General features: G+C 44.7%; 1 protein-coding gene across 13 annotated transcripts in view; it reads left to right on the forward strand.

The window, feature by feature from the left end:
* Positions 1-25,327, forward strand: part of TANC1 (tetratricopeptide repeat, ankyrin repeat and coiled-coil containing 1) — a 229,698-nt gene that overhangs the window by 119,084 nt on the left and 85,287 nt on the right. Inside the window, exon 1 of one of the 13 annotated variants that reach the window (XM_027591502.2) lies at positions 2,863-3,010. The exons of 10 other annotated variants lie outside the window; for them this stretch is intronic. The gene's annotated coding sequence lies outside the window, so the exon portion shown is untranslated. Of the gene's footprint in view, positions 1-2,862; positions 3,011-7,791; positions 8,306-25,327 lie in introns of those variants that run through there. 2 more of the 13 variants (XM_027591499.2, XM_027591503.2) reach the window with 2 other exon arrangements.

A 25,327-nucleotide genomic window follows, 5' to 3' on the forward strand; every position in this document is an offset into this window, starting at 1 on the left:
CATCCTCCGATATCTGTGTTTCCTGGCAAGCATATGTCTTCCTGATCGGCAGCAGGCTTTATTCTCTGTGCAACAGGACATGAAAGCAGTGTAGGGCAGTGACTGACCCACTGTCTGGGTTCTGATTCCAGCTTTGCCACTAACTACTTGTATTATTCCTCTCTTGGTTTGCTCGAGATTTGTGCAAAGTGATTAGAATTATGTCCGTAAAACTGCCCTATAAAGGAAGCCAGCTCTGTGAGCTGTGAGACAAATGCAAAGGCTTACTAGGAAAGCACTTCTGAGCAGAAAAGAGACGTTTGGGTAAAGCAAAGGGAGGACGATAAAGCAAAGTGGTGATACGTGGGATTGTGAAGCTCCTGTGAGCTCTGTATGGAAACAAGAGCGAGTGATGGCTTAAGCTGACGGAGAGTAAGTGCTCCAGCAGTCCACACTTGCTCACCAGGCAAGGAGAGCAAAGCTTGGATGGAGGTTGAGCGGACACTTACTTGTCAGAAGCACAGTTACAAAGTTGCTCCTTAGGTAGGTGAGTGATAAAGTTGGCACTTACGGCAGAAACCTCTGTGTCTGGTTACTCTTGAACATTCCTTAAACTGCTCATAAATTACCGTATGCAGACATAGCATCTCCGGACGGCACAGTCATCTTTCTTCTGCCATTGACACAGATGGTTGTGTATTTGGATGCACCCGATGAAGTAGGTAGCTTGTACTTAGGTCTGTGTTGTACCAGAAATGTGTACCTTACACACAGAATCCCATTATGTGAGGGCATGTAGGGGCTGAGAGTGACTAAGGGAATAGTAGATGTGTGTGTCTCAACCTCTAGAACCTTTCCCCCACCTTGTGGAGCCCATGTAGTTAAATGCAGGTGATGTGATTGGGCCCAGGTCACAACTCCATTTTAACACCACAGGAAGTGTCATTTGAGAATATAGGAGGTATTAACAGACACTTGTGTCTTGGGCATTTTGATATTTCACAAGGACTCTGGATGTGAGGGTCTTCAGTACTCAAAAGAAAATATGTGCCTGCTATATACATCCTAGGGTCTAGTGTTAATATTTGACATGGGAATTAGAGGTCTTGAAGTGAGGCTTACAGGCTAGGAATCTCCTCTTTTGTTAATCAAAAAATGATTGTGGACTTTGAGATCTTTAGCAAAAATTCAATAGAAATTTTCTTTATTAAGAGTAGTTTACTTTCACAAAATAATTTACAACATTTTTTTTCCTCAGTTCGAGTTCTTATTAGAGCCAGATGTGTGTTCTCTAAGACTTGAATGAATGTGTATATGCACTCATACATATGTTAAAATTTTAGTATATGTGTATAAAGGATTCTCAGTGCATGGTTTTTGTTTTGTTTAGAGGTGGTGGTGAGATTTAAGCAGAGCTTGTCTGCATTACATAAGGTGAACTGTACACATCTTTTCCCTTGCTTGGGGAAAGTCTATCTAAGCCATGTAGTGCTGTGGGAAGTTTCTGGATAAACCTGGGGTTCACATCCAAAGTCCCTGTTCTTAGCAGCTCTGTGTGCCTGGAAGTGACTTGACAAGCTCTCTGAATCTTGGTTTCCTCATGGTTCTTTGAGAAGATAGAGGGGATGTTGGTAAAGTGCCTGGCTACTAAAACACACTCAGGAAGTGCTGTTGCCCCATAACTTCTGAGATCGGATAACTTGCGCCTTTTTCCATTTGTTGGTTTTTCATACTTCCTCCTCTTCTGACTTGAGTTTGTTTGTCTAACCTGGGCAGCGGGGAGGGCACGCCTGTCTCGGTGCAGGGACCCCTCACATCTTGCTGTTGATACCTGGATTTGGGTCTGTGAGTTCTGGGTGTGGCTTTGCAGAGGAGGTGACCCATCCACAGCTTGTGTGACAGGTCTCGTCAGATCTTTCCTTCCTTTTCATTTCCTCTAGTAGGTGTTGCTCCCAGCCAAGTGCCTTGTTTCTTTATTCATGGTCCTATTATAGTTCTTATTGAAAGTGGTAAAGATCAAACAGTGAGAATGCAAGTAACCAAGATTTGGAGTGTGAGAAGCGGTTCACAAGGAAGCAAACTGATACCAGAGGTTTTGGGGTGAGGGTAGGGAAATCACCCAGCATCTCTACGCTGTCTTGAGGGGGGACTAATTCTGCCTAGTACGAAAGATCCCTCAGAATGGCCACCTGGGCCCTGTAAGACTCTCAGGAAGAAATGCTGTCAGCAGGCCAGGTCAGGGAGGCACACATTAGACCATTTCTGAAGATGTGATATTTATTCGACATTAGGTTTTACTGCATATTTTTTAAGTTTGTGGTGTCTTAATAAGCAGTTGAGGAATAACAGGTCTTTTTAGGGCAGGAAAAAAAATCTTACTGTAGCTTCATACCTGTGAGTCATCTTGACTTTTTCACTGTTGCTGGTAGATTTCTTAATGATACAGTGGAAGGAAAGAAATAAAACTTACTGAGTCTAATATGTTTTCCCTGAAATGAGAAAGACTGCTCAAGAGTCTAGCAGACTGCTCAAGAGAATCATTTTAATTTGCTTTTGGATACTCTTATTATTTTTGTGCTTTAGTTTCCCTCTTTCTTCCTTTCAGACTGGAAATTCTTAGTTTGTGTGCCCTTTGGCCTTTAAAAATAGTCCCTCTTTGTGATACTAGTGCTCTCAGGAGCTCTTGCTTCCCCTAGCTTTTCTGGACTGGCTGGCAGCTGAGTTGGCAAGAGTTGGTGGTGACCTTTATTTTTTCGAGTGTCCTCAGAGGCACCCTGAGTTACTTCCGTTTGTCTTTCACTCGGTGATTTCATGAGGTTGCATAAACATTTGTCTTACTCAGGCTTGTTGAGCATTAGCTGTATGTTGGGCTGTGGGGTAGAGGTGAGGTAGGTAGAAAGGCAAGTAAACACTTGGCCCTCAGCTTTGGGGACCTCCCAGATTAGTGAGAGAAGTGATGACTTGTGAGACTTCGAGCTGTCTACAGAGTTGTGATGTCACGGAAAAGAGCGAGAATCTCTGGGGGCCGCTGGTAAGGTGCCAAGTGCATGTGACGGTAGAAGGTGCTCTGAACATGTGAATTTGGGGTTATGGCTAATGGGTTGGGTGGGCAGGAAGACTATTGTGTGAAGTCTGGAGAGCATGAAGGAATGTGAGGGACTGGGCTGCCCTGGCTGGAGCTAGCTCACAAAAGCATAGTGGGGCAGCTGGCAGTGTTCGAGAAGAGCGTGGAACTTCGGTGGGAACCAGGAGCGATTTTAGGCATTGGGCAATGGTGTCCTTTGATCATTTTTTTAAGTAGAGAGAAGGAATAAATAGATAGGGGTTTTAGGACAATAACTATTCAGGCCATCTTGGAGTTGGGGCAGCTGGTTGGGACTCTTTTGTAATGATTCAGACGAAGTATAGTAACCAAAACCTCTGCAGGGTCAGGAGAATGGAGGGAGGTGGGAGTCTGAGAGAGTTGTAGGGAAAGGAATCTATAGGTTGTGGTGACCTGTTTGTATGTGAGAATGAGGGAAGGAAGACAAGGGCAGAGCGGGCTCTGGCCAGACCTTGCTATCTCTTACCATATACCGTGGCACACGGGAGAGATTTGTTCAGCAGTTGGGATAAATTGACCGTCCCTTGGGGCACTGCCTGGCTGCTCAGGCGTCCAGACAGCTGAGGGATCCACATCTCTGCACACGCTTCACTCCTTTGCAAACCAGTTGGGAATCTTGCCAAGGGCTCTAGCTTGGTTTTCTAGGTGGGTCTAGATTCGGAAAAATTGTTGTAGCCCTAGTGGCTTTACCCTTCCCTGCTATGTAATTATTAGGAAGTGTCTCCAAGGTGATCATCATTCTCGTAATTTAAGTAAGGCTCTGACAGTTGGAATTTCAACCCTGGTCCTGGGATTTCGAGTCCTGCTGGTTCTGTCCTGCCAGAGGCGCAGGTGCTGTGTAATTAACCACAATGTAGACTACAGAAACTGGTTGGTTGGGCGGGGTGGAGAGTTGGACTTTGAATGTCTTGAACCGTAGATGCTTCACAGAGCCTTGTTCATGAAGCGCACTGGGGAACTGCACGTGCAGAGCCTGGGCTCGGAGTGCTCAAGGGAGGAGGAGGGGTTTCAAGACATGGCATCTGTGGCAGAGGCTGGGAAGTTCAAGTACAATAAAGGATAAAAAGTGTTCGCTTTTGGAAATGGGTAATTGATGACAGTGGAATTGACAAATTTCTTCCGTCAGAGGCCAGATGGTAAATATTTATTTCAGGCTTTGAGGGCCATACAGTCTGTGTTGTAACCACTCAGCCTTCTGGTTGTAGCACAGATCAGCCACAGTCCATAAATGGATGGTCATGGCTATGTGGCGCTCACATTTTATTTATAAAAACATGCAGTGGGTCAGATTGCATAGTTTGCCAGCTTAAAGGAAAGGGGGGGATGGGAATTTAGTATTTATTTAGTACTTAACCACTCTGTATTTAACCCTGAGGTGTAGTTACTAACTCCATTTGCAGTCGATGGAGAGACCCAAGAGTGGATGATTTGCCTAAAGCCTGCACAGCTGGTTCCCAACTGGCTGGGATTTGAACTTACGTCAGCCTGACTCCAAAGCCCTGGACAGTTCGGTTTCACCTCACTGCTGCCCAGGATAGGAGCATTCGGTCAGATCCCTCCCCGCAGGTGCAGGTGGCATGGAAGCCATCAAGCTTTTCATTCCCATGACCTTCAGGGATGCAGGTTTTTTTTTTTGCCTCCCCCTTATATAGTTTGCTAGGGTTGCCATAACAAAGTACCACACAGTGGGTGGCTTAAACAACAAAAATGTATTTTCTCACAGTTCTCGAGGCTTGAAGTCCAAGATGAGAGTGCTTGCGGCTTTACTTCTTCCTCTGGCCCCTCTCCTTGGTTTACAGATGGCCTCCTCCTCACTGAGTCCTCACATGGTCTTTCCTCTGTGCCTGTGCATCCTTGGTGTGTGTCTGTGTGTCCATACTCCCTCCTATAAGGATACAGCTCCAATGGGAGTAGGGCCTACGGCAGTGGCCTCATTTTAACTTAATTACCTCTTTAAAAGCCTGGTCTCCAAATACAGTCACATTCGGAGATACTGGGAGTTAGGCCTTCAACCTATGAAATTTGGGGGAACACCATTCATCCTGTAACAGCCCTCTTCTGTGGTGGGTGTCAGAGGACTGTCAGGAACACAGCCTGAATTCCTGAATACAGAAGATAAAGGCATTGTCCTATATGTGAAGGTATCAGTTACCATTTGAGCCTTGAATGGACTTTTTTTTACATAAACTTTTTATTTTATCTTATTTTAAAAGATTTTTTTTTTTTTAGATTTTTTTATTTATTTATTTGATAGAGAATGAGAGAGAGAGAGCACGGGAGGGAAGATGGTCAGAGGGAGAAGCAGACTCCCCGCTGAGCAGGGAGCCCGATGCGGGACTCGATCCCGGGACTCCAGGAGCATGACCTGAGCCGAAGGCAGTCGCTTAACCAACTGAGCCACCCAGGCACCCTTATTTTAAAAGATTTTATTTATTTTAGAGAGAGAGAGCGGCGGGGGGAGGGGGCAGAGGGAGAGGGAGAATCTCAAGCTGACTCCCCACTGAGCATGGAGCCAGACACGGGGCGCAAGCTCACGACCCAGAAATCATGGCCTGAGCTGAAATCAGGAGTCAGACGCTTAACCAACTGAGCCACCCAGGTGCCTCTAAACTTTTAATTTTAGGATAGTTTTAGATTTACAGAAAAGTTGCAAAGATAGTTCAGAGTTCCCATCTAACATACCCAGTTTCTCCTATATATTAACATAGTACATTAATGATATATTGTCACAATTAATAAACTAATACTGATAGGTTATTATCAACTAAAGTCTATGCTTCATTCATATTTCTTTAGTTTATAACTAATATCCAGGATCTTATTCAGGATACCACATTACATTTATTTATCATGTCTGATTAGGCTCCTCTTAGCTGTAATAGTTTCTCAGACTTTTCTTGGTTTTGATGACTTGGGCAGTTTCGATGCATACTCATCAGAATTTTGTAGGATGCCCCTCTATTGGGTTCTGTCTGATGCTTCTCTCATGATTAGACTGCAGTTACGGGGTTTTGGAGAAGAAGACCACAGACATAAAGTGCCCTTCTTATCACATTGCGTTGATGGTGAATACTAGCAACGTGACTTATCACAGTTTATGTTAACTTTGGCTACCCAGCCAGGGTAGTGGAGTAGAGAGTAAAGTTACTCTCTCTTCTTATACCCATCTCCATATCCGTGAGCAGCCCATATATGAAGCGTGGGGTGTTCTCCTCCCCTTCCTTGACAATGGGGTATCTACATAAATTTGGGATTTTCTGCGTGGAGATTCATTTCTTCTTCCCCACTCAGTTATTTATATCACTGTAGAGTCACAGGTAGATGCCCTTTCAGGTTGTGCTATGAGACAGCCAACCCAGGGGCAATCGGCCCTTTTGCCCCACATGTTGCCTTGTGGGCTGTAAGTGAAGGGAAGCTCTTTGCAGGGGCCAAAAATGCAGAGTTCTGTGAGGTCCAGCCTAAAACCTGGGCAGAGAGCTGCTGCCTCCACAGTTTAATTCCTCCACGTAGACTGTTGACCACATGTGTGTTACGTGAAACTGTCAAGAAGAAGCCTTCCTGGGTTTTGTTCTCCGAACCCCTAATGGGTGCAAGCATTGTCTGATGGTGAAGAAATGCCCTTGTGGATTTTGTCTGAAATCCGCATTAAAGCAGCGCCACCGTGTGGTAGATGCTGAAGGATTAGTGTGTTCCAGGAACAATGTCAGCCTAGTTCTGGGACTCTTCTGACCCATGTTCTTAAAAGAGGCTACCTTCTGACTTTGGCTTCACATTTCACCAGGTTTACATAAAAAATAAACACTTGAAGGTTAAAATTCTCAATAGTTCTTTCTTTTGGCATAGTAACCACTAACTTTGGTCACCCAGACCAAAGGGTGTCTGGATATCTTAGGGTAAGCTTTCTTTCTGATTATTCAAAATTGTTTAATTGCTGAGGCATAAAAGTGCAACAGGTTGAAACCCTGAACTTTTGGAGCTGTTTTTCTTTGGCTTAGGCAGATTGGGGACTGATTTTAGTAGTGTCATTCTTCTTTGCTGAAAGGTTTTAAGGTGTTGGAGCCTGTGTGGAAAGCAGGCAGGGAGGCTGCTAATGCCCGCCATGATGTGTGGGAGTGTGGGGGTGGGGCGGGATTCCCGGATCTCTGCTTCCTGGAATGTTTACATCCACAGGAGGAGTCTTTGGCATGGGAGCGGTGTGGGGAGTTGGTGGGATAATTTATAGGGCCTCGTGGTTGACCTGGTGACTGTTAGCAAGTGCTAAGCTGGAGGTCAGTTTGATAGTCTGTTGGAATCAGTTAAAGGGAAAAAAATCAGTAAGTCAGCGTGGAATCAGGAATTCTAAATTGAATGTTAATCTGGATCAGCTTTTGAAAAGTGAGGTAAAACTGTAGGTGTTTTGATAGATAAGGAAAATTCTAAAGAACCATACCGTAACTCCATAACTCCGTGCGCAAACCCTGTCCTTGGGGTCGGGACACAGAAAGTCAGACGTTGCTGGAGGAGGGTTGTGACGGGCTGGGTCACTGCCGGGGGCTGGCTGCCTATAAGGAGATGTGCTCTGCCAGTGGCTCTTCAGCGGGCTCCTTGTCAGTGATGTCATGGGTTACCCATGTCCTCTGTGAGTGCGATTTGTCCGGTTCAAACTCTAAAGAGATAACAGCTAAGCCTCCAGATATCACCCTGCTGCTGCTCTCTTAGGTTCCTGATGTTCCCAGGAGGTACTTCAGATAACGGCAATCACATGCTTCCAAGTGTGAGCTTCTCACCAAAGAGGTCACAGAAGAACATTTGCCTCAGGCTCACAAGCGCAACCAACCTCTGCTCCGCTCTTGCTTTCAGTCTCCAATGACCCTGTCCTGGGACTCTCTGGATGGGGCCGCTTGTGTGTGGCCTGATGCGCCAACCTCTGACCATGTACAGCAAGACCATGGGCTGCTCCTGACCTGAGAGAGTGTGTCTCAGAGCAGAGTGCTGCCTCTGTTCAGACACCAGGAACACAGAGGAGTGAGTTCTGTGGGGGATGCTGACAAGAATAGTGTGATGACCATGGGGACTGTGTTGGCACATGGAAGGTTCTAGAATTCAGCTGAAGGACCAGAAGTGAATGATGGCTAGCCCTGCTGTGGACTGTGGTAAACTTGGAGCTAAGGGAATGTTTAGGTCCTTTTTTCCTCCCTCCCTCCTTCCTTCCATCTTGAACTCCTTCCAGTGAGCATTTTGAAGGTGAGAGACTCACTTAATACTGTGGAGAGACCGTTGTTTAAAATGAGTCTTTTGATGTCTGGGAGCAGCATTTTGTATACAGATGATGATAAGGGTTTCAAATTACTGTTCAAGTTATTATCGTTAATAATTTTAAACATAGCTTTCCATAGCCTTTAAACTCAATTTATAAATCTTATATTTGTAATCTAAAGTCATACATTTAAAATGAATTTCACTTAAAGCTAAAAATTACTTATTTCAAATAGGAATCGCAAAGCTAATCAGTCAGATACTCTGATGGGCCACATTTAAAAAACATTAAAAATTCTCCACTAGCCATATTCCCTGAGTATGCCCAGCAATGGCAAACTTATTTCTAAAGGCAACACAGTTCTATCAGTACTTTGAGTTTGACTCCTTCAGCTCTTCATTTAATTCTCAACCTTTCTGAGGTTGCAGGGCAACCACCAGTATGATTGATCAGCTCAGGCAGGTTGAACTTGGGGCCAATAATTGATGATCACAGTATGTTACTGTATTAGGATCCTAAGTTTGGCTTCAAGTAAAAACGATCAAATACATAATAGCTTAAACAAAATAAAAATTCATTTCTTGTTAATAGTCCGGAGTTACATGATTCGGGGCTGCGGTGACCTCAAGGTGTCCGTTGTCAGGGAACCAGGCCAGTTATTAGCTTATAGCGAATAGGTGTAATTCATTTAAAGAGCAGAAACCTTTTCTTGTCAGAACTAGTATTTGTGCACTCCTTGAGTACACAGTACTGTAAGGGAGCCAACAAGGGGCTTGTATTCCTGTCTTGTGCCTACCCTCTGTGTTAATTTCCTGGGGCTGGTGTTACAAAGTAGCACAAACTGGATGGCTTAAAACAACAGAAATTCATTTTCTCACAGTTCTGGAGACCAGAATTCAGAAATCAAGGTTTTAGCACAGTGAGGTTCTAGGAAAAATCTATTCTTGCTTCTCCTAGTTTCTGGGGGCTCCAAGCAATCTTTTTTTATGGCTGCTTCCCTCCATTCGCTCTGTCTTCACATGGCATTCTCTGTGTGGTGATCTGGTCTCCCTCATGGCGTTCTCTGTGTGGTGGTCTCGTCTTCCTCTGTGTCTTTTGTAAGGATACTCATGATGGCACTTTGGGCCCACCTGGATAATCCAGGATGATTCCTTCACCTCAGAATCCGCAGGTTAATCACATCCACATGAGCCACTTTTCCAAATAAAGAACATTTACAGGTTTCAGAGATTAGGTCATGGACATATTTTTGGGCACCATTATCAACCTGCTGTACCCTCTTCCTTCAAGGTCACCTCATGGTCCAGTATGATTGTTAGCGTACCACCTAGCATGTCAACATTTCCTGCCAGATGGAAGAAAGTGAGAAGAGTCATAAGGCGCCCCTCTCACCTGGGTTGGCTCCATTTTAAACACTCTTCCTTGAAATCCCACCGAACACTTGATTTCCTCTCAGCGACTGCATTTACCTAGCTGCCAAGGAAGCTGGGAAACACACTCTTTGATTTATTTAATTCCCTGTGCTGCTAAAGTATGATTTTCAAGAAGACAAAAAATAGGACATGCAAATATAAAAAGTCATATATCAACAATTTTATGTAGCTCGTTAATTAAGGAAGGAATGAGTAAGATGTTAAGACCAGTTTAAATGAGAGTTTGGATTACAGAGATTTATTTTCTCTGCCACACAAAATTCGTTTACATTGCTATAGACAGGAATCATTTGCATTGCTATTAAGTTTTTGGCAATGTGCAGAGCTGTAAAATAGTCCAGGTGCTAGTCAGTCAAGAGTATAGAATGGGATAGTCCTGGAAAGTCGGCTTTATGTAAACAACCCTTACCACCCAACTCAAGGGACACTCTATAATCTCTTTGCTTCCTTCTAAGTATTGGCTACTTTTTAAAACAGTGACCAGTTAAAAATTACAGCTTTCTTACCAAGGTAGAAGGGGTGGTAGTTGCTGGAACTGGTGTCTCTGTTTCTGCCCCTCAGTAGGTCAGAGTTTTTGCCCAGAACGGAGGCATCCTGCAAGTAGTGATATTCCCACATACAGATGGATACCCACCTTTTAAATTTTTTTCATTTTTATTTATATACAATAAAGTTCACTTTTTGTTGTACAGATCTATGGGCTTTAACAGATGCATGGAGTTGTGTTATCAGCACCACCACAGTCAAGTACAGAACAGCTCCCTCACCCCAAAGTATTCCCTTGTACTTCTCTGTAGTCAACCCTTACTCCCTGGGAACCACCGATCTGTTGTCTAAATCTATAGTTTGCCTTTTCCAGAATGTCCCATAAATGGAATGATACAGTATGCAGCCTTTGAGTCTGGCTTCTTTGACAGAGTATAGTACATTTGAAATTCATTTTTTTTTTTTAAGGATTTTATTTATTTGAGAGAGAGAGGGCATGAGCAGGGCAGAGGGAGAGGGAGAAGCAGGCTCTCTGCTGAGCAGGGAGTCTGACGTGGGGCTCGATCCCAGGACCCTAGGATCACGACCTGAGCTGAAGGCAGCTATTTAACCGACTGAGTCACCCGGGCGTCCCTGAAATTCATTTCTGTTGTAGTGGGTATCAATATCGTTTTACTTTTTACTGCTGAGTATCATTCCGTTGTGTGGCTATACTGTGGTTTATCCATTCACCAATTGAAGGACATTTGAGTAGCTTCTACTTTTGGTTGATTATGAATAAAGTTGCCATAAACAGGGGCGCCTGGGTGGCTCAATCGGTTAAGCGTCTGCCTTTGGCTCAGGTCATGATCCCAGGGTCCTGGGATCGAGCCCCGCATCGGGCTCCCTGCTCAGCGGGAAGCCTGCTTCTCCCTCTCCCACTCCCCCTGCTTGTGTTCCCTCTCTCGCTGTCTCTCTCTCTGTGTCAAACAAATAAATAAAATCTTAAAAAAGAAAGTTGCCATAAACATGTATATGCAGGCGTTTCTCTTGGGTCAGTACCTCATTGTGGAATTGCTTGGTCACATGGTGTGTTTAATTTTAATTTTATATAAAAATGCCAACTCTTTACCAATGTGATTGTACCATTTTGCATCCCCACCAACAGTGGAGGAGCATTCTCATTGATTTGTATCCTCGCCATCAGTTTTTACTCATCAGTTTTTTGTTTTTAAATTTTACTATTCTGCTAGGTGTATAGTGGTAACTCATTGTTGGAGCTGGACCCTTTTAATGGTCTCAGTGCAACCTAGTCAGATTGTAACAATATCCGTGGCTAATCTTTTGACTTAATCTTATTAAGCCTATAAACCCTCTTATCCAGAGCAACAGTTCTGTTATTTCTCTATAGAAACTGGGGGGGTCTGAATCTCTTGCCTTTTCTTGCCCTTGATCTGTCACCAAGAACATGGAAGGATTAGTTTTACTGGGTGTGACAGGATGAGTACTCTTGCAAGTCAGTGGGAGGATGTTGCTGAACAAAGTTTCAGGTGGCTCCTCTTGATGCCATTATCTCTGTGATGGAGACTGTGGGGGTTCCTGTATAGGGTGAGGGTGGGGTGTGCGTCCGAGATTTGTTCAAGGAGAGTGGAGAAGTCTTGACCTGGCCACTGTGGAGGAATCGGGAAGAGAGCTCATGCGTGAGGCATAGGACTGCTCTTCTGCCCTCTCCTGAATGGTTAGGGAGGGCTCATGGAGCACCTGCCAACAGGTGGGAACCTGTGGTTGGACTGAGACCCATGCTCTTCCCTCCCACCTCTTCCCTTACCCCCAGATCCCCCACCCTTGACAGAAAGGGTGAACGGGGTTAGAACAGGATTCCGTAGTAATGACTCTGCTGAATATTTGAAAAATGGTCCCAAATCAGGCTATTCCTTAGAAGTTATTAGTTTATAGGGAATAGGTGTAAGCCATTTAAAGAGCAGAAACTTTTCTTGTCAGAACTAGTATTTGTGCACTCCTTGAGTACACAGCACTGTAAGGGAGCCAACAAGGGGCAATGTTCTCTTCCTTAAGCAGCTTTCATCCTGTGTAGGAAAAGGGAAGAGGAGAACACTTGCTCCCCCACCTCTGTGCACTGTCTGGTGTGATGCCCCGCGGGCTCCTCCCTCCCTGCGCTTGCCTCTCCTCCTGCTGTCCTCCCCAGGTCACCTACCACTGGCCTCGGTGGTGGCTGTTCCTGTCTGATCTTTGTACTTGATTGTAAGCTGCTTTGGGGCTTGGGAAGGGTCTTGTATAGCTACACAGGACCGGCTAACACAGTGGGTTTCAAACCTGAGTGCACATCAGTATCACTCTGCACTGGGGTGGGGTTGAGGGTTTGCATTTCGAACAAGATCCTTGGTCATGCTCTTGTTCCTGGTCTAGGGACCGTACTTTGAACATGACTGGTCTGCCCCTTCAGGGAAGGAAAGTTCTTGGGGATGCCACCTCCCTCTTTTTAGAGTTGGTACTTCACCATGCGGCATAGGGCTCATTTCCTGCTTGTGTAACGGGAGAACCCTTTCTCTTATGGGCTTCTTCCCTAGTTCCTTAGGGAAACTCTGAAATTACCATTCCAAGAAGGAGTCAGACTTTTTTCCTAGGGACATCTTAAAACCAGGATTTGTGGCTAAGCATTTATTTGTGATGGTTTGGTTAATGATTCTTACCAGCATGATAAAAACCAACTTCGGGCATTAGATCTTTATGGTGAATTATAATTGCTACCAGTAGTTAAAGGAGGTGAGGGCTAGAGATTTCTCCCCTATAAACTCAGGTGTGAATGAAAACAAGGCTCGGACAAGGTTCTTTCTGCATGTAGATTCATTAGCAGGCTGGCTTCCATGTAACCATATAACCTGTTTTATATGCCTAGTAAAGTTCCAGCACGGTTCTTTTAGGGGGTCGGTGCCCTGACAGCAGCTTGCATTCATGGTTACCTGTAGCAAGTATGATAGTATTTCAGAGACAATATATTAATTTTTCATTGTTGCCCTAAGAAATTACTCCAAACACATACACTTAAAACAAATTTATCATCTCACAGTTTTGTAGGTTAGAAGTCCAGGCAAAGAGTGGCATAGTTGGTTCTCTGCTCTGATTTCCCAAGGCCCACTGAAGATGTTGGCCAGGCTGCATCCTTTCCGGAGGCTGAGGGGATGAGGCACACACAAGCTTGTTCAGATTGGCAGAATTCCATGCCATGTGGCTGTAGGAGCGAGGTCCCCGGGGCTGGGGGTTGTTCTCAACTTTTAGGGGCTGTCTGCATTCCTTTGCTTGTGGTTCCCTTCCTCCATCTTCAAAGCTAGCAATGAGTCAAGTCCAGAAGGGTTGAATCCTCCCTGTGCTTTGAGTCTCTCTGGCCGCCACCCCCAAATTCTGCCTTATCTCACCTCTTACTCTTTTGTTATGGACAAGGTCACATTAGTAATAACTCAGATTACAGTGACAAGCTACCCTCCTCTCCTTATACAAGGCCCTTGTAAAAGTGTTTCTGGAAGGCCCCTGGGGCATCACATGTGTGTGTGAAATGAAGATTGACTCTACAGTCTTCCTCTTCTGCTTTTAAGGGCTCGTGTGAGTACATTGGGTCTACCCAATAATCCAGGATAATCTCTCTAGTTTAAGGTCACCTGATTAGTAACCTTAATTCTAAATTCCATCAGCAGGACCCCTTCACAGCAGTACCCAGATTTTGTCTGGTAACCAGGGGACAGGAATCTTGGTGTGACATCTTTAAAGGTTCTGCCTACCACAGACAGAGTTTCAGTTATCTTCCATTTTGCACTGGGGCCAAACAATTCCCTGGAATCAGCAGCTGGACCTGGGCCCTTTATTTATTAAGCCTAGGGCACTTTTCTGAGGGTCTGCTAGATTTTCATATCTGGGTCATACAAAGGCCAGAGTGTTTCCAGAATGTGTATGGTTAATCCTCTTAACTCAAATATGAATTTCACCAATGAAAATAAATTTCCAATAACCATAATACTGATTAACAAAGTCAGTGATTTAGCCAGTATGGAAGTCCATTTTTGACCTCAACTAACCTTGTGCTAACTTGTGTGACTATGTAAGGATGGCTAGCTGGCTGACATGTGGTCGTCTGTTCTTGTGTGTGGCTTTTTATTTTATTTTTTAATTTTTTTTAAAGATTTTATTTACTTAGAGAGCGAGGGAGAGCCTGAGCCAGCAAGAAGGGGGAGGTGCAGGGGGAGAGGGAGAGAATCTCAGGCAGACTCCCTGCTGAGCACGGAGCCCCATGCAGGGCTGATCTCACGAGCTGAGATCATGACTTGAACTGAAATCAAAAGTCTGACCCTTAACCAACAGAGCCACCTAGGCACCCCTATTTTTTTCAAAGGTTTTATTTATTTATTTGAGAGAGAGTGCATGCATATGCATGCTTGTGCTCTTGAGCAGAGGGAAGGGGCAGAGGGAGAGAATCTCAAGCAGACTCTGTGCTGAGGGTAGAGCCCTATGAAGGGCTTGATCTCAAGACCCTGAGATCATGACCTGAGCTGAAATCGAGAGTCAGTTGCTTAACTGACTGAGCCACCCAGATGCCCCTGGCCTTTTGTTTAAAAGCTAGTTAACCCTGGAGCACTTAGGTGGCTCAGTCGGTTAAGCATCCAATTCTTGGTTTCAGTTGGGGTCAAGGTCTCAGGGTCTTGAGATGGAGCCCCTGTGTAGCCTCCACACTCAGCATGGAGTCTGCTTGAGATTCTTTCTCTTTACCTTCCCTTGCCGCATGCTCTCTCCCTCTCTCTTTTTCTCAAATAAATAAAATCTTAAAAAAAAAAAAAAAAAGACTAGTTATCCTCTGGAGTCTGTATTCCAGATTAAGACAACTAATTGCTTTTAGTCAATAGCTTAAAGGCACCTGACATACATTTATATCACATTATTTATGTTGAAGCGTTTGGAAATAAAATTTAGGCAGTGTGGTAGAGTTTTGTCCCCTCATCTGGGAGCTTCGGGAGAGTGTGTTGATGTCTTGTTCTCACCCTGTGCCTGGCATGCGGTGGATGCCAGTAGATACTTGTTGAGTAAATAAGTAAGGTTGAATGAATTCATTTCCCTGCTTTCATGTATAAAAACAGGTTCAGTGTAGGAATAGCACAACAGATCAGACTACATTGGAAGAAAGTGGAAACATTACTCAGGGTATTTTGTTGAGCTAGGGGTTTATTATACTCATAGTGCTGTAAACATGCACACTACAAACTGAGACTAGAAAATCATTGTTAACATTTATTTTAAAGCTGATTTATTGAAGGGAACATGACTCCATTTTGAAACCATTTTCCTACTAGATTTAAGTGCCTGAATGGCAATGCACATTTATATCACACAGGGCCTTGTGCATTGCGTGAAGGAATGCACCCTTCTCAATGCACTCTTCAAAAATAAGGTATTCGAGGGCACCTGGGTGGCTCAGTTGGTTAAGCGACTGCCTTAGGCTCAGGTCATGATCCTGGAGTCTGTGGATCGAGTCCCACATTGGGCTCCCTGCTCGGCAGGGAGTCTGCTTCACCCTCTGACCCTCCCCCCTCTCATGTGCTCTCGCTCTCTCATTCTCTCTCTCTCAAATAAATAAAATCTTAAAAAAGAAAAAAGGTATTCAAAATAGGAAAATGGAGGCTTATTGAGAGAGAGTCGTGTCAGGTAACTCTCCTATTTCAGTCACCATTAGCAGGTGACCCATTGTTTTCCTCTCCCCTTCTGTTTTTTTCTTCCCCAGAATGTCTGAATTTCCCCAGACTTTACCTGTGTTGGGGTATGGAGGCGGTTACACACAGTAGTAACAACTCATATTGCACTGATTTACTGTCCTCCTCTCCCTGCACAAGGCCCCAGGCTGTTGTAAAAGTGTTTCTAGAAGTTTCTGGAACCTCCCCGGGGGCAGACCAGAGAGGCTGGTGCTGAGGCACTTCTGGTGCTTTGCCTCTCATCAGCTCCCAGTACCCAGGCCTGGGGGGTGGGGGGGCCTCATGCTGCCTCTGTCCATCCGTGGAGTAGAGCCATCTCAAGCAAAATTTTAGGATTTTATTGGCAGTCTCTTCCCTGCTTCTTGTGGGAGAAATCCAAGTGATAGACAACACATTGTGCTTGAAATTACCCTCCCTTCAGGGCAAGGCTTCCTGACTGGGTTAGTTCATTTTCCGGCTCCTTCTTCCCTCAAAGTGAATCCTCCCAAGAAGCTCTCACCCCTCACAGGTAGGGTTATGGGTCGTCCCACCAGCTCACCTGCCCTGCCTCAACTCAGCACAGGACAAAGCTGCAGAGAGGCAGGACAGCCCGATCCCAGCTGTGGTGTTCCCTTCATGCCCTCAGGCCAGATTTCCCTCTTTCTCAGTCCCAAGTGTGTGTCTCTTCCTCCCTGCAACACTTGCCTTTAGGGGTACAGGAGGGAGAGGGGTCAGACATTGGAAGCTCTCAGTATCATGCCTTTTAAAAATCCCAACTGTGATCTGCTAGTTTGCCACAGTTCACCGTTTGCAAATTGACTATTTAATGACATTTGCTTTAGCGATAAAGCTTCCCACCCCCCAAGAAAATGCTCTTATCCTTTTTATTGTTACCTTCTTTTTGTGAACATTTCCCAGTGTAAAATGAAAACCCCAGGCCAGATAAAATTGACAGGAACCTTTTCTGTGAAAGTCCAAGGTGCTTTAAAAAAAAAAAAAAAAAAGTCTAAAATGATTGATAACAGAGTGTCACTTTTCATAGTCTCCAGATGTGAAAAATGTTAGACTGCTTTAAATGCAATAAGTAGCCTCAGGTGTTCTGCGTCCCAAATATTGCTTTCGTATATATATAATTATTTTTAACTGAAACACTCAGAAATGAAAAGTAACCCCTGCCCTTCTGTCTTTCACTGCCTGGAGGTAAAGCCCAGTTTGGTTTATTTCTGCCGTCTCTTTTAAAAAATATTCCATATATGGCAGTTTCTAAGCAGCAGAATAGTCAGCTGTGTGATTAAAATGTCAAAAAGAGTAGGAAGACCGGCCGCTGGGAAAAGTATATTTGGTGATCTACATAAAGGCAGGGGACTGGATGGGGAGAAGGCCTGCCTCCAAGGTTGTCGACTGAAGTGATTAAGGGCGGTTTGCCGATCCCCCTCCCAGACGGACACAGGCCCTTCTGTGCAATGAAAAGAGCTGGCAGGAGCTCTTCCCGTGCAAGCTGCGTACTGGGAACCTGTTTAACGTCTCTGGGGCACGTTCTGTGTCGGTTGATCTTCAGCGCCCTCTCTCTTTAAAGTTGAGGACCCTTCCCCTGTATCACATAGTAGAGAATGGCGGTGGGCCGTGGGGGAATCTGGATGAGGTCAGGAATCCAGAGTTGCTATGAAATGGGTTATGATCAAGAACAATTCCCATTTATGATTGAGAACGATCCTCATTTATCTAAAACCTTGTAAACTGGGCAAGTTGGTGCCCCAACCACACAACCCTAGACCCTGCTCAGACCTGACGGAAGAAAGGTGGTCTTCCTTAGGGGCCCCAGCCATGGTGGCCTGTGCTGTCCTACTTGATACCTTTGCTACTGAAGTATGGCCATGGTCCCAGCCATACCTGGTAAGAGTCTTCATTTTAACAAGAACCACCCCCCCCGCCCCCTCCACGTGATCTCTATACACAGTAAAGCTTGAAAAGTGCTTTGTACCAGTGTTGTGGGTGAGCTGCCCAGAGGTGACTGGGACATGAGGCTGCTGTGCAGGGAAACATGTGGGCCTCTACACGACCTGATTTTCCCACTAGTTTGTTTTTTTTTTAAAGCGATCTGTACACCTGCCATGGGGCTCGAACTCAGAACCCTAAGATTTAGAGTCACATGCTCTACGGACTGAGCCAGCCAGGTTCCCCTTGCTGCTTTTCAAGCTAATACCTGACAGTCGTGTATTGTTTCTAAGGAACGCTTGCCTAGCAGCCAACAGGAGTACCTTGGGTGGCGTAGTCCGTTGATTGTCTAACTCCTGATTTCGGCTCAGGTCATGATCTCAGGGTTGTGAGATCGCGCTGGGCATGGAGCCTGCTTTTAAGGTTCTCTCTCTCCTTCTGCCCTCCCTCCCCGCCCCCCAAAACAAACATAGTAGCAAACATGCCATGCTTTCTGCATAATTATTATGTAGTATTATATTTCGGTTGTTTTGCGGGGATTATCCTGATAGCGAAGGGTGGGGGGAGATTATTTTACGTTCAGGTAGCTTATGCCTGGGAACATTGAGCATTTTATGTTAAACAAAAAGCTGTGTGTAGAAAGGTGATGGGCAGTAGCATCCCCTGAGTAAGAGGGTGGTGGGGAAATGGAATTCTCAGTTTGGGTCCCCTTGACAAGGTGGCCCCTTCATTTTAGGGGATTTTGTTTCAGTGGCATAGAAATCAGTGTCACTGTGGTTTAATAGCAGTTCAGGTGTAAGATGGGGTGCCTGGTGGTCACATGGCTCCCACTGCTGTGGCATCTCTTCTCATCCTTCAGTCAGTCTGCTCAGCTGCCCACCATGTGGACCCTAGGTGCCCCTTGTCACGGTAGCCCTTTGGGTGGTGGAAACAATAATTCTCCTTCTGGAGGGTGTTCCTCCTGTCTTCTCTGATTCCTCACGGTTCCGTTCCTGTTTCAGTTGCTGTCTTTCAGGGTAGGGTCTTCCTCGACTGTCTGATCCTAGTTCACATCTGAAGAGCAAAGAAGCTGATTGAAAGCGCTGGGTAGGTGTTGAGGACAGGCTTTGTGGTACAGTGATTGGTTAGGGATCTGCCATTTCTTTCAAGGGATGTCCCCAACTGGTTATTTACCGGGCTTTTCTCTTGGTGACTTTCCCCAGAGTGGAATCCTCTGATGTCTTTCTGCCATGGTGTGCGAGCTTGCTGCCCCTGATCTCACAGCTCAGGGTGGGGGTGCATCTGGGGTCCACCAATCTGCATGTGGAATTTTTCTTTTTCTCTCTCTTTTTTTAAAGATTTTATTTATTTATTTGACAGAGAGAGACAGCGAGAGCAGGAACATAGCAGGGGGAGTGGGAGAGGGAGAAGCAGGCTTCCTGCAGAGCAGGGAGCCTGATGTGGGACTCGATCTCAGGACCCTGGGATCATGACCTGAGCAGAAGGCAGACGCTTAATGATTGAGCCACCCAGGTGCCCTGCATGTGGAATTTTTCTTAATCCCAGTTTCTTAGTTTAGCACTCAAGAGTTTAGCTCTTGAGTCTCTGTGGTTTTGGCATTCAGCCTTTCCAGAGAAAAATTCAGCCTCCAGGATGAGAGAGGGAATGCTTCCTGGTTCTGAGGGTCTAATTCTCCCTTAAATAGATTCTCAAGCCCCGATCCTGTGTGGCCCCATCCATGCCCCTGCCTTCAGAGGTGCTTCCATCTCTGAGGCTGAGCTGTCCTGTTGCCTACCCCAGTGCCAACCTCTTCTAGCCCACCCATTTCACTGCTCCTTGGCAAACTGTTTCCCACTTTCAGAAGTTTGGTTTCTTGCCTGTAATGTTCTCCTTTGCCCATCAGTCTCTCTCAGATCCCTTTACTGCAACTTTAATGATGTTTTGAAAAGGAGTAAAGGCAAATGAGTGTTAATCTGCTATGTTTAATGGAAAGTGTGCAAAGATTCTCTAATGAGCAATTGAGAGGAGGAAGGAACAAAACCTCTATAGTTATAAATTTTTCTTGTTTTATACATTTGAGGTTCAGCTCTTTGTGGAAAGCAATTTAAATAAAAGGATCATGTTGGAGAGCAGTTGTTTATACAGGCATACCTCGTTTGATGGCACTTTGCTGTGTTGCACTTCCCAGATGTTGCAGTTTTGCAAATTGAAGGTTTGTGGCAACCCTGTGTTCAGCAAGTCCTTTGGCACCATTCTTCCAGCTGCATTTGCTTACTTCATGTCTCTGCATCACATTTTGATAATTCTTGCAGTATTTCAAACTTTTTCTTTCTTTCTTTTTTTTTTTTTTTTTTTTTTACAGATTTTATTTATTTGACAGGGAGAGACGCAGCGAGAGAGGGAACACAAGCAGAGGGAGTGGGAGAGGGAGAAGCAGGCTTCCCGCGGAGCAGGGAGCCCGATGCGTGGTGCTCGATCACAGAACCTAGGGACCATGACCTGAGCCGAAGGCAGAGGCCTAATGACTGAGCCACCCAGGCGCCCCCAAACTTTTTCATTACTATATTTGTGATCTGTGGTCAATGATCTTTGTTACTATTGTAATTGTTTTGGGGTGCCATGAACTGTGCCCATATAAGACAGCACACTTAATTGATCAATGTTGGGTATGTTCTGACTGTTCCACCAAATGGCCAGTCCTCCATCTCTTCTCTCTCTCCTCGGCCCTCAGTATTCCCTGAGAAACAACAATATTGAAATTAGGTCACTTACTAACCCTAGCATGTCCTCTAAGTGTTCAGGTGAAAGGAAGAGTCACATATCTCTCACTTTAAATCAAAAACTAGAAGTGATTAAGCTTAGTGAGGAAGACATACCAAAAACTGAGATAGGCTGAAAGCCAGGCCTCTTGCACCAAACAGTTAACCAAGCTGTGAATGCAGAGGAAAAGTTCTTGAAGGAAATTATAAGTGCTACTCCAGTGATGATATGAATGATAAGAACCCCAAAACAGCCTTATTGCTGAAAGGGAGAAAGTTGTAATGGTCTGGATAGAAGATCAAACTAGCCACCATATTTTCTTAAGACAAAAGCAAATCCAGAGTAAGACCTTAATTCTTTTCAGTTCGTGAAGGCTGAGGAGAGATGAGGAAGCTATAGAAGAATAGTTTGATGCTAATAGAGGTTGGTTCCTGAAGATGCCATCTAGGATTTTAATAATGAGAGAGAAGTCGATGCCTGGCTTCAAAGCTTTAAAGGAGACAGGCTGTCTCTTGTTAGGGACTAATGCAGTTGGTGACTTTAAATTGAAGTCAGTGCTCATTTATCATTCTCCGAATCCTAGGATTCTTAAGCATTAATATAAATGTATTCTGCCTGTGCTCCATAAATGAAACAACAAAGCCTGGATGACAGCACATCTGTTTACAACATGGTTTACTGAATATTTTAAGCCCACTGTTGAGACCTACTACTCAGGATAAAATTCCTTTGGAAAATGTTACTGCTCATTGACAACACACCTGGGCATGCAAGAGCTCTGATGATGTCCAACGAGCTCATTGTTTTTGTGCCTGATAACACAGCATCCATTCTGCAGCCCATGGTTCAAGGACTAATTTCTACTTTCAAGTCTTATTTAAGTGATATATTTTGTAAGGCTATCACTGCCACAGATAGTGATTCTCCTCTGATGGATCTGGACAAAGTAAATTGAAAACCTTCTGGAAAGGAGTCACCATTCTAGATGCCATTAAGAACATTCATGATTCATGGGAAATAGTCAACATATCAACATTAACAGGAGTTAAGAAGAAGCTGATTCCAGCCCCCATGGAGGACTCTGAGGGTTCATGACTTCAGTGGAGGAAGTAACTGCAGATGGGGTGGAAATAGCAAGAGAACTCAAACTAGAAGTAGAGCCTGAAGATGTGACTGAATTGCTGCTGTCTCATGATTAACCATTAATGGATGAGGATTGCTTCCTATGGATTAACAAATAGTTTCTTGAGATGGAATTTACTCCTGGTGAAGATACCATGAAGATTGTTGAAATGACAACGAAGGATTTCAGAATATTACATAAACTTAGTTGATAATGTAGTAGCAGGATTTAAGAGGTTTGACTCTAATTATGAAAAAATTTCTGTGGGTAAAAATGCTATTAAACAGCATCACATGCTACAGAGAATTCGTTCATGAAAGCGTCAATTGATGTGGCAAACTTCATTGTTTTCTTACTTTAAGAAATTGCCACAGCCACCCGAACCTGCAGCAACCACCACCCTGATCAGTCAGCAGCCATCAACACCAAGGCAAGGCCCTCCACCAGCAAAAAGACCGCTACTCACTGAAAGGTCAAATGATAGTTGGCATTGTTTAGCACTCAAATTATTCGTAAGGTATGCACATTGTTTTTAGACACAGTGCTATTGCATATTTAACAGACCACAGTGTAAACATAATTTCATATGCCCTGGGAAGCAAAAAAGTTCATTTGACTCACTTTATTGCAATATCTGCTGTATTTCAAGTATGCCTATAATCACCTTATAATATCTCAATTCTTAGTAAAAGGGATGATCAGAGACAAGTATGAATAAAATCTTTGTTGACTATCCTAAGGTCCATGGATGACTAGGTGGTGGTGGAAGGTTCTGTTGCTCTGGACTTTTCTAGGACTGCATGTTTCATCTGGGTTTCCCACTTTTATCAGTGCTGAGTGTTGGTTGGGTACACGGGCTTCAAACCTGCATGGACCACAGAACTAGTGTTTTTCCATGTGTAGGCCATGACAAACAAAGCCTCAGTTTCCTGACCTAAAAATGGAAGTAGTGCTCTTCTCCCAAAGTTACTACCACCGAATGAATTCATGTATGTAAGGGCTTAGCCTTGTGTGACCACTGAATACACATTCTATTTACTTTGGGGTAGTCCATATCTCCTTTCCCATCTGTCGTCGCTGTTTACTGTGCCAGGTACTGTGCTAAGCCTGGGAACCAGATCCACCTGTCTCTGTCCTCATGGATGTTCCACTTGGAACAGGAGGCTTACTTGTTCATCTTTTATCTCTGTGATATTACTGAGGCCTGAGTTGGGAGGCTGGGGACCATATTTGAACCTAGGTAGGTCTGCCCAATTCCAGAGGCTCTGCTCTTAACACTCTGACTCCTCAATGCTGAGTATTTCTTATAGTTAGCAGTTGGCCTGTGAGCAGAACACAGTGATAAGACCATTAAATGGATGGGCATGGATGCTTATTTTTTTTTTAAGATTTTATTTATTTGACAGAGACAAAGCAAGAGAAGGAACATAAGCAGGGGGAGTGGGAGAGGGAGAGGCAGGCTTCCCGATGAGCAGGGAGCCTGATGCGGGGCTCGATCCCAGGACCCTGGGATCATGACCTGAGCCGAAGGCAGACGCCTAACGACTGAGCCACCCAGGCGCTCCGGGCATGGATGCTTTCTGAAGGCTCTGGGTGATCTTGGGGTTCGATATTCCAGCCATTTCCATAAAAACCATTGTACATCCATGGGAAATAGCCCACATTTTAAGAGTACTTACTATTAGAGAATATTTTTGAAGAATATATGGGGTAGGTGGATTGGAACCTGTAAATAGAGCTGCTGTTAGATTTGCTGTTACTATACCCTGAAGAGTTAAGGTGAGCAGAAATTTACAGGTGTCTCTTGAGCAGTGGCATGTTGCTGGTTGGGGCAATTTGAATCACTGGACAATAATAGTAAAGGGCTTTACCTCCCCTGAGTCCTTTAAGTGGAAGAGAGCAGATGGGGGGGGGGGGGTAAGATGCCTGTGATCTTTTTTAAGATCATACTTGTCCTGCTTCCATTTCTTCCTGCCCTGTTAGAGCTCTTCTTCCTAGTTTCTGGCTTCTCCAGAGCAAATATGTTAAATTTCCCCTTACCCCCCTCCCCGTCGTCTTCTCTCCATGCATATTTATATAGGGATATGTGTATGTTCTAGATAAAATCTGAGTAATGCTTTGTATTTTGCTCTATAGCCTAAGTCCTCCATTCATATTGTGAATTCTCCCCCTTCCCCTATAACCATTCCAATTTAACCTTTGAAAAAATCCCCTTTCTGACAGGGTTAAATAAATTATGGAGACAGCTATGTGATTAAATACTGTGTTAGCCATTTAAAAACCATGATTTCTAAAGTTTGAAATAATATCCCTATTTGTCAAGTACCATACGCTTCTTTGATAATGTAGCCTGTTTTAATGTGTAGTACATTGCAGGCAGCTGGGAATTGTATTATTTTTATACTGATGTAGTTGCTTTTGTAGTAAGCCTTTAGATGGCAGCATCTCTCACCACAGACCACACTCTGAATGGAACTCCTTAGACGCATAAGATGTTTGATGCAGAAGGATGCTCAGGATCTGCGTGACTCACCGTTTCAGCGTATGGTGACGGAGCCAAGGCCCCAGAGGGTCGGGGCTGTGGCTCAGGGCTGAGCACGAGGGAGGGCTGTGGAGCCCTGTCTGCCACTCTTTCCACCAGCTTTTCCCTTACTGGTGTGAAATGCTCCCTGTCTCTGTGGCCTTGTGAAAAGCGCACTTTAAGTAGAAGGCAACCGAGGAAAATGAAAGTCAAGTGAGTGATTCTGGGCCAAATGTAATGTGATGTTTGAAAGGAACAGACAGGATGGGCAGTCTTTTTTTAACGTGGCTTCATTTAGATATAATTCACATACCATACAATTCAATGCATTTAAAAAGTGTACACTCTAGTGATTTTTAGTATATTCCCAAGGTCGTGCAGCCATCACCACTAATTTTAGGACATGTTAGTCACTCCAAAAAGAAGTCTCATGCCCTTGGGGCGCCTGGGTGGCTCAGTCGTTAAGCGTCTGCCTTCGGCTCAGGTCATGAGGGTCCTGGGATTGAGCCCCACACTGCATCGGGCTCCCTGCTCGGCGGGAAGCCTGCTTCTCCCTCTCCCACTCCCCCTGCTTGTGTTCCCTCTCTCCCTGTGTCTCTCTGTCAAAAAAAAAAAAAAGTCTCATGCCCTTTAGCCATCACCCCACTAGCCTGCATATCCCTCAGCCCCTGACAACGATTCATTGTTTCTATAAATTTGCCTGTTCTGGATATTCCATACGAATGGACCCCTATAATATGTGGTTCGTGGGGACTGGCTTCCTTCACGTAGCATCATGTTTTCAGGTTTCCTCCTGTCACATAAATCAGTACTCCATCCTCTTTGTTGCCCAGTACTGTATGGATAGATCACATTCTGTTGTCATCAGGTGATGGGCATTTGGCTCTTGATAATGCCACCATGTGTGAGTATAGAGGTGGAATTGCTGGGCCCTATAATAACCGTGTGTTTAACCTTTTGAGAAACTGCCAAACTGTTCTCCGAAGTGACTGCCCCTGTTCATTGCCACCACTAATGTGTAAAGGGTCAATTCAGTCTCACTGAGAATCCCAGATTTTCTGGTA

Source organism: Zalophus californianus, chromosome 3 (genome assembly GCF_009762305.2).
Source record: "Zalophus californianus isolate mZalCal1 chromosome 3, mZalCal1.pri.v2, whole genome shotgun sequence".
Classification (NCBI taxonomy): Eukaryota; Metazoa; Chordata; class Mammalia; order Carnivora; family Otariidae; genus Zalophus; species Zalophus californianus.